We start from the raw sequence: 10,270 nt of genomic DNA, 5'->3' as shown, positions 1-10,270 counted from the left end.
TACAACCTCCTTACGGACCCCCACTCAAGGCCCAATACTTATAGGCCCAAATTCGGGGTGTTACAACCGCGCTATCCTTATATCTTCAATACGAAAAAGTCTTAGAAAGATTCGTATTAATGGTTGACGCCCACACCAAATGTCAAACCAAAACAATGCCGTCCTTCCATTGGACTAGTTTAATATATTTAAAATGCTTATATACAATGAAACATTACCCTTATAAGTGCTTCCTTTTAGATTCCTTAGATTTTATAATGCAACATTAGTTTTTTTATCAAAGGATTGACAGAATATTTAGAAAATAAAAATAAAAATTTATTATTCACTATTTTGCTATTTACTTTCACAGGATTATGGTTTCTTCTTTTATGAATTGCATACCCATCTTTCCCTTGTAATGTTTTTGAGAAAAAAAAACATTGATTTTTATTTCCAAATATTATATCCTTCCTATAATATGATTAAAATATGAGGATCAAGTTGCTACCAAAAAAAAAAGTGAGCATGAAGCAATACTCTTTTTTGAAATTCAATTGCATGAACTTGAGCTGCAACTTTTCCTAATATTTCTTTTTTAAAGTTGATCTTTGAGATCTTCCAATTTTGCTCGAAATATTCAGCATGTTAAACCTAGTCAATATTGAAGAAGTTGGCATTCTTTTAGTTCATCAATAATTTCTTATCGTTAGCTTTGAGGAACTTGTTCGTGTACATTTTTGCTTGGTTGGCATTGAAATGGGGGCTTATCTTGCGTGCTACATCATTATGATCATTTGGTCGGCTCAAATTGATGTCATTCTCAATAAGTTGGTTATGAACTTGGATGGCTTCTTGTTGAAGTTAGCCTGCATGCAGCATGTGAAGAATCCGAAGTGTCAAGAAGCAGCCCGAGCCATGCATGCAGCTGTAAAGAAAAGAGATCAAAACTGTTGTATTATTACAGGGTGAAGTATGCACCTTAAACCAGAAAAGGTGGCAATGCAGCTTGAGACCAATAGATAGAAGCAAAAGCTTACTGATGCTGTCCGATTTCAACTCATTTTGGTTACCTTAAGTTCATAGTTTGTAACTTAGTTCTTTTAGAACTTAGTTGGTAAATCTTTTGATGTATTTTAGATGTTGATTGACTGAAAATTCAGCAAAGCAACTTGTGCAAGCTAGTTTAACAATTTTCAATGTTTTTAAGTGGTGTTAGGTAAATGTTTAGGTAGCATTTTGACTTGTAATGATCATCTCATTTTTGATATATGTAATGGCAGATTGCCAATGTTCAATTAATGAAACAATTATCATCTTTTTCATTCAATATCCTCTCCATTTCCTTTGCTTATTTTGTTTGCTTTTCAATTCTATTTCTGTTTTGCTTAAAAACTCCAGTCCTGATTCTCAAGTTTTCTTCATTCTTCATCCGGATATATTACGCTGTTGTTTAAGATCCAGACTAAAGTTCATATTTCATCCGGATAAAGTGTGTCAAACACCAACAATTGGTATCTAGAGCTTTTGTCTTAGTGGACCTGTTATAGTTAAACCACAAAATGATGGCTTCATTAGGCTTCTCCCCAGCTGCACCTCCAGTCTTCAATGGAGAAGGATATCAAATTTGGGTGGTCAAGATGAGGACCTACCTCCAGGCATTCGATCTATGGGAGGTGGTGAACTCAGATATTGAACCAGCACCACTCAGAGCCAACCCAAAAGTGGATCAGATCAGGCAACATGCTGATGAAAGGACCAAAAGGCACAAAGCACTACAGGAAAATAGGGCTTTAACGGCGTTTTTAGCTGCGTTTGATCAAAAAACACCGCAAAAATTTTAAAATATAGAGCAATAGCGGCATTTAGTAAAAAAACACCGCTAAAAATAGAGCATTAGCGGCGCTTTAGGTAAAACGCCGCTAAAAACCAGAGCATTAGCGGTGCTTTTAGTAAAACGCTGCTAAAAGTCATATAACCCCTAAACCCCAAAAAAATCATAAACACGAATCTATAACCCCTAAAATAATAATTATTAAAATTTATGGTTATACAATATATTAAATATTTTCTTATATAATCGTAAAAGAGATAGTATTGAATTTAAAATATTGAATTAATTATCATTATAGTTTAAGGTTTATGGTTTAAGATATATGGTTTAGGGTTTAAGTAGGTTTATGAGTTAACTATGGTTTAAGATATATGGTTTAGGGTTTAAGATTTAGGAGTTAACTAGTATTTGAAGGTTTATGATGAATTATGGGTTTAGGGATTATGATTTAGGGTTTAAGGGTTAGGGTTGAAGTTTACAATGGGACAATTCTTAACTTCTTAAGAGATAAGTTCCTTTCCAGATTCTTACCTGGGATGTGCTATTAAGAAAAGGTGATTTTGATTGTGGCAAGCTTAAATATTAATTAGCATTTGTTGAACTATGTATAATTTCCAAGTTTATATAACATAGAAATATCTTACAGAGTGGACATTATAACTAGAGTGTTCCAATAGAGAAATTGTTTTATTAAAGTTATGTAACTTTGTATAAATAATAATGCTATTGTGTATTTTTATCTTTTTTTGTTTAAATATATTTAGATTAAATAGAATGTCTCAAATAAAATATGTTAAAAAGTGATATAGTTATTTGTGTTTGCAATATATAAATATAAAATGATGCTATATCAAGAATTGTATTAATAATGTTAATATTAATTTTAAAATATTGAATTAATTATCATTATAGTTTAGGGTTTATAGTGTAGGGTGTATGGTTTAGGGTTTAATTTTTAGTGTTTAGGGATAAATATGGGGATCAAGGTGCAATTGTATATATGAATTTTAATTTGATCTAGTTCTTGTAAATTATTAACACAATTATTGATATAACATCATTTTATATTTATATTGCATACATAAATATTTATATTTATTCAATATAAAAATATATTGATGTATTTATTTTTAAAATGTCTATGATTAACTTAAAAATAAAAACATAAAATTTAATATTTAAAATTTTAGTCCATATTTCAGTTAAAAAGTTTAATATTCAAAATAAAAAAATTCAAAAAATGATAATCTCAACATAAAAATTTTGAAAGAAAAAATAGAAAAAAAATATGTTAAAATGAAAAAAAAATTAAAATTAAGAAATAGTGGCGTTTTTGAGTAAAACGCCGCAAAAGTTGAGCTATAATGGTGTTTTTTGTAAAAACGCCACAAAAATTTATGAATTACCGGCGGTTTTTTAGAAAACGCTGCAAAAGGCCATTATTTTTTTATAAAAAAATGCAAAATACTGCTGACTTCCAAAAATTATTTTTTGGTTACCCACTCGTTAACCAAATCCCCCAAATTTCTTTTTCCCTTCTACTCTCAAAATTTGCCCCCAAATTTCCTTTTTCCTTTTCATTTCACTGCACTAAATTCACCCACCATGGCTACTCCTTTTCTCTCGATCTGTTAGGGTTTTGGATAAACAAATGGAAGTTGAAGAGAACGAGAATGAGGAAGAAGCTCTCACATTTAGAAGATGAAAATCATGTTCCATGACAAAAAGCATTGACCCCATCCCCAAAAAGCTACAGTTCTAACTTTTTAAAGTCATTTTCAGATGTAAGTGCTTGTATGTTTTGTCTTTGATGGCTTATCAGTGCGTTAACCATTGTGTTTGTTTTTCCAGTCTGACAGGCATTCTTTGTTCAATTTCTTCTTTATTTTCTTATTATATTTGCAAATTCAAGAGAAAACCAATCCAAAATATTTTTCTCAATAGTTTTTCTCTTAACCCTAGATTTTTCAAAGCACACTGTTACGAACCACGACGTCGTTTGGTGGAGCGCGTTTGATTTACCTTTTAAGCTGCTACATAAAAGATTCATTAACCCATACAAAACCTGACTCGTTTCTCCTCTTCCTCTGAACGTCGGCCTCTCAAACTCCAACCAAGGAAGTACCAAAATTTATTTGGTAAACTTTTTATTCATTTGTTAAGACTTCTGCTTGCTTTTGTTATCTGGGTTTCTATGGTTCAATAATATATGTAAGATTTTCTGATTTTCATAAATTTTCTGGGTTTTTCCTTGTATTAGCAGAAAGTTTAAGGTGGTGAACTTGAGCTTGTTTATGCTGTTATCTTTCTGCTTGTGATGGCATTTTATAATTTCATATCCAATTTTTTGAACCTTATTGTGGGGCCTCTTCTTTGGTTTCTATTGACCTTTGTTTGTAGTTGAAGTTAAGTAGAAATTTAGGAGTTTGGTTACTATAAATGCTTGAGAAATATTCAAATATAATTTGTGATGAACAACAAGTAGTATAAGAGTAGTTATCTTTAAGCATTCCTTAGTGGAATATGTTATTATGCACGAGAATTGGATGAATATATGTATGTAAATAATTACATATATATTTATTTAATTTGGGAATTGTATGATTCTTTATTTGTCTGGCCTTTTTTGCAGGTTGGAGCTGAAAATGAAACCTTACCTTATTGGCTGTCCAACACCTCAGCACTTTTGTGTATGCTGCAGAAAAATTTGCGATCAAATGGCTTTTTGTCTGCTAGCATTCAATGTTCTGAGGGAAACACTGGTTTTCTTGGGAGAGTTTCTTATATGAGTTCCATTGCAATATTTATTTCTAATAGACAGATTCATGTGATACTTTTTCTTTGAAATAGTATTGTTCATGGTCATTGAACTTTGTTGTTCTTGCATGGCTGCACTATTTATTTCGATGTTGTAACTCATTTCAATGGCTTTCAAGTCGTCAAAGAAAGAAAAGGTGATTGAGGGTTATATTGTCTTGTTGTTCCATGATGTGTTTTTATGTACTTCAGTATTACAGGAAAAATGGTGCATAATGCAGGATAAGTGGATTAATGGTGCAAATGGTGAAGCTCTAGCCTTGATCTGGAGTAAAAACCGTTATTCGAAATTAAGGTTATGGAAAGAAACTAAACTTGTAATAAATAACATAAAAATTGGATAATTTTTCTATTTGATCTTCCTTATTAAGGTGTTATTTCCTTTATTGAACTCAATCATAAATTCATAGAGAGACCACCTTGTCGAGGAGCTGATTGGTTGTTAATGTATAATTAAATTTATAAGATGTAATATTTTGCTAGTCTTGTAACTTGGGCCATTTTTGACTTCATGTACATATTTTTGTTAGATTCTTTTTTCCGTACTTTTTTTTTATCTTGCAGGTTTTTATTGTGTTGAACCTATTCTATATGTTATGCAGAGGTCAAGAGCATGGACTTTACAAGCTGTTCAAGTGTATTTTCAATCAGTAATTGCAACCAAAGATTTTATCTACTTTATCTACTGCCTTACATTTGTCACTTCACATCATTGCCTTAAATGTAAGCATTCTTCCGCTCATAAACACTTTTTACATTTTGCTCTTGAATTCTCTTTATTATTATGTAGTATGATGAATTGATATGGACCTTCATTGCAGCTTGCTTTGATTCCCATTTTATACCGATCACTCAAACGCATTGCGAGTTCTTAAGGCATAATTTTAGTCGTTCTACCTTGTACAAGAGACCTTTATTCGGATAAACTATCTTACGTACATCGTGTTCGGTTTTTTTAATTAATCTTGTGATCGACTATTAATGTTCACTACAAGAAATTCGATTAAATTTGCTGGGTGATATTTCCTTATATGAAATGACATAAAGTTCAGATGGATGGAAATTGTGTTAATATCTGAAAAGCACAGTAACGAGGATTATACACTCAACTTTTGCTGAAAGGGTTGGTGCTAACAAACAAAAAAAGTACTTCATGAATGTTAATGCTACTTATCCTTTTTTTTCACTTTAACCAATTCCTTAGATGTATTCTCTCAAAAAAAATCCCCAGATGCATATTACTTCAATTTGTTTTATGACATTCATTTTGATGTCACCTCAAAACTGGATGAAATGAAATGCTTGCGCCATGCATGTGCATGTGTAACCCCAAGGGTTTATTGAACAGGAAGTATTTGGAAGATCCTTGTGTGTGGGTAGAATCAACCACCACCACCTTGAGCATTCTATCATCACATGCTGAGATTGGACTTGGCTGGCTTCTACTTGTTTCCTTGTTCTCGTCAGTTGCTGATATCTTTTTTCTCTTTTTGGTTCATAGTTCCCTCTAAGCTTATACATTCCATGACCTCTAGCTTTTCTAATTTGCTGAAATTTTCTATTAAATGTTGTAGGTGGCAACGCAACATTGTACAAACTTTCATGTACTGGTAGGTCTGTAACACTACTTCTTACTTTTCATGTATTACATATATGTAATGTACTTATTCACTACTTCTTATATTTCTTTAAGTTTTTTCAGATACCATGATTCAACGCTAGTCTTTTAGGGTAAAACATTGCTTTTTATTGGTGAAAATGGTCTTACTTAGGGCTTGAAATCCTTTTTGGGTTTTTTTTTGACAAATATAGATTGACCATTACATGCTTTCACCTCTGCTTCAAAACTTTGACTTGCCAGCTTCATTTGTGTTAAACACTGATGATTATTAAAACTTGGTTATAGATGGTTAATTTTTTCACCGAAACCTCTCATTTTTGTTGCTCTTCTTACGGCATGCTGATGAGAGTGTTGTTGATCCTCCACTTTATGTTCTTACCACTCAAACACTAACAAGGTTAGCTTAATGCCATCTTTTCATCCTCCCTCAGTCAATTATTTCCTCTTAACTCTCTAAACTTGCTGTCAAGGAACAACCTAAATGATTGAGAAACCATCCTATTTTAGAAATGTAGTCATTATCAATGCTAAAGCTATCCAGTAATATCATAATCCTTTATTACATTGGCATTATTTTTGAATTTAGCATCTTCAGAAATTCTTGGTTGACATATATATTTTTATTTGAACGTGCAGGAGATCCAGATTAGGAAGTTGGAACTTTTGGCATTGAGTATTTTTTATTTACGCTTACATAAATATTGTCATATATAATATAATTCTTATTTTTCAGAATTTTAATAGATTTAGTTTTGTTTTCAAATTAAAATGTTATTTAGTATTTTAATTTTATTTTAATTTTAATATTATAATTTAGTTATATTAATAAAATATTACTTGTATTTTATAGCTTATCATGTTTGAGCAACATTGCAATATTGAAAATCTTGGTCGAGTTAACAAAGTTAAGGTCAAAAGGCGAATCACAGTGGAGAGTTTGCAATTAGTACCACCTTGTAATCAGGTTGCTGAATTTCTCCTTTTTCTATATTTTGTTCACTGAGGGTATATTGATTTAGATGTCAGTAACGTGTTTCCTCTATCTTAAATGCAGTTAGGCTTGTAGGTTTTCTATTCAGCATTGAAGCCTATTTATTCCTAGTTTAAATTCATAAATGAAACTAAAAATGTTGATATATGTTGTTGAATTCAAAATGCTAATGTTCAGTTGCATTGTAAGATAAACTTCCTGGTTTACTTGTCAGCATTCTTTCTTTTGCAATTATATGGATTGTCATTGTTTTTCCAATTATTGCTTCTTTCTTTTAGCTGACTGTTTTTCTTTTCTTTCTGATGATTTGGTGAATTTCATAATCTACAGAGCATGGAGAAGTTCTTTGTAGCACCCCAAACCCGGCCCAGACGTTATGGCCGGATCTGACATGCCACATCGAAGCGTTCAAAACATTTTATATTGTTGATCCAGAAAAACCTACTTAGTGTTTTAAAAGATAATTTCATTATAGGTTAAAGTGGATGGAAGCTGTGCACCAGGTAGGAAACAGGAAAAAAGGAGGTGAGTCTATCGGACTACTTAAGTACCAAGCTCCCTTCGGATCCAATCCTAGACATGCACACCGTCATTGCCACACCTTAACGCCATGTATATTTCTTGGAAACTGATTTGATTAAGTCATTTTTAGGAAAAGTGATTAATTTTGGAAAATACTTTCATTGCGGAAGCTTTGCTTGTTGTCGTGTTATTTTGAAATCAATTGTTGTTTTTTTTTTGAAAACGCGCCCTAAAGCTATCCAATTTCAACAGTTAAAATAAGTAATACCTATCTTAGTAATACATATTAAAACCATAAAAAATAATTAAGCGGCCTTATTACATTTAAAAACCCAAACCTCAACGTAAATAATAGGATGTCCAGTTCACCAGAAGAAAATCAAACTCTCAGAATAGGTGGCCACTCCGAATTCCCTCACAACTCCAAGCCCACTATGGTTGGGGATTACCTGCGTGGATGAAAATAAAAAGGGTGAGTTTGGGGAAACTCAGTGTGTAAGGAAAACCCATTCAAAGCCCAAGCCAGCTCAAGCCTATTGGGCCTAAGCCCATTCAGGTAACAGTGGTACTAGACCAGAGCCTTTTTCAGATTACAATAAACCGGGCCTTAGCCCTTATTCAGATAAAGATGGCCCATAGGCCCATTTCAAAATACATGCAACATCAATAACATATGCAAGCCCATTTGGGGAGACTACTCAACCCACCAACCACTACACTCCACCCGTACCAGCCCTACACTCCATGTGGGGAATAGCTCAACCCACCCCCAACACTCCCAGATTCTGTGACCTTAACTCAGATTATCGATAAATTGAGGCAAAGCCTCCAATATGTGGGCAAGCCACTTTTAGTACTTCCTCCGTCAATATCCCAATCCCATGCATCAGATAATAACAACATGGCATGTAGTAAATAACAACAGTCAAACATGCATTTAGGTCAATTTAACCCTAGGGGTATTTGGTAATTTATCTACTAGGGGTAAAGCGTAAATTTTCACTTTTAAAGGTATTTCAGTAATTTATCTATTTTAGGGTTTTTCATGCATATTCCTACTTTTCACGTACTAACAGAGTCACGTACCGATGGTTCTTACCGAATTGGGCCCGTTGGCCCATCATTCCAATTTTGGCCCATTAAGCCCAAAAATATCGAGGGCACAGAAATCATGCACTTTGCAGTCCAATTTTTGCAGCTTACCAAAAACATTAATCGATTTACCTCACGAGCATTCGCACACTCGCAAATCTACAAATACCGGTTTTCGGCATTTCGGCTTTTCGACTTTTGCTGATCCAGACTAAGAAAGAGGGTGTTAGTTACACACCTATTTGCGACGATATGCTGACGAGATCCACACACGAACTGCCTACAATTGGATTACTAACACATTAATCTAACTATTCAAATACGAACTACGTATTAACCCCTTACAATATTCGGCCAACCACACCTACAGATCATAGCAAGCTTATAAGAAAACAATAAGCAACTCATGAAAAAATTTTTGTCAATGTTTACCACATAATCATAATTTCACTGCAAGCTGTCTTCCTGAGCAACAGTCACTAAATTATTTATAACTGGAGCTAAGAAACTCCAAATCAAGTTCCGTTAATTTTCCCTGGAAATAGACTCATATATCTTCTATCCATAAAAATTTCAGAATTTTTGGTATGGCCAATAAATACCAGATTTTTCTTAAAGTTTCCCATGTTTCACTGTTTGACTAATCTGACCACTCTTCATTACGAATCAAATTTCTCATTGTACAGAATTCAAAATATGTTCTTGTTTATTCCATTTGAAACTAGACTCATTAAGCTTTAATTACATAATTTATTCAGCTTCTAATTCATCTCCCACAATTTATGGTGATTTTCCAAACTCACGTTACTGCTACTGTCCCAAGCAGATTTATTACCAAATTCACTCTTTCACACATAACTTGCATGCATGTTATTTAAACATGTATATCACCAATCAATCATCACATATCTATGATTTTACTTAAGTATAATCTCCATTTCATCATTTTAAAGCACAACATGTTAGCCGATTTTTCCCTTTAGCATCTAAGGCACATGCATGTTCATTTGTTTGGCTCAACTTCACCTATCTTCCATTTTTCATCAAAAGAACATGAAACAACAACCATTTCCTTCATTTTAATTCATGACCAAATGCTCACAACACAACCAAAAACCAAAATATGCTTCAAGAGTTAAGGTAGAATCAAGAAGAACTCACGAACATCAAGATAGAAGCAAACTACCATGAACTTATCTTCAATTTTCTTCCCCAAGTGACCAAACATTCAAGAGCTTTCTCCTCTCCTTTCTCTTCTCTAACTCTCGGCTATGATGAACAAAGATGGACAAAACTTTGTTCTTTTCACCCCTTTTTCTTTTAATAAAATTTCATATTTCATCCATTTAATTCTTTAATACAAAAGACATGAAATGCCCATCATGGAACATTTACCTAAACCATTATCATGGAA

General features: G+C 32.9%; 1 long non-coding RNA gene across 1 annotated transcript; it reads right to left on the bottom strand.

Annotated features, from left to right (window-relative positions):
- Window positions 1-7,951: 7,951 nt before the first annotated feature.
- LOC128281719 (uncharacterized) lies at window positions 7,952-9,095 on the bottom strand. Its single transcript, XR_008271981.1, has 2 exons — window positions 8,864-9,095; window positions 7,952-8,213 (listed from the first exon to the last, which is right to left on the bottom strand). It is a non-coding gene; the product is annotated as an uncharacterized LOC128281719 (long non-coding RNA).
- Between the last annotated feature and the right edge of the window lie 1,175 nt (window positions 9,096-10,270).

The sequence above is a fragment of the Gossypium arboreum genome, chromosome 10, assembly GCF_025698485.1.
Source record: "Gossypium arboreum isolate Shixiya-1 chromosome 10, ASM2569848v2, whole genome shotgun sequence".
NCBI lineage: Eukaryota > Viridiplantae > Streptophyta > Magnoliopsida > Malvales > Malvaceae > Gossypium > Gossypium arboreum.
The sequence above is the reverse complement of the archived record's forward strand: the minus strand, read 5'-3'. Positions and strand labels throughout refer to the sequence as shown.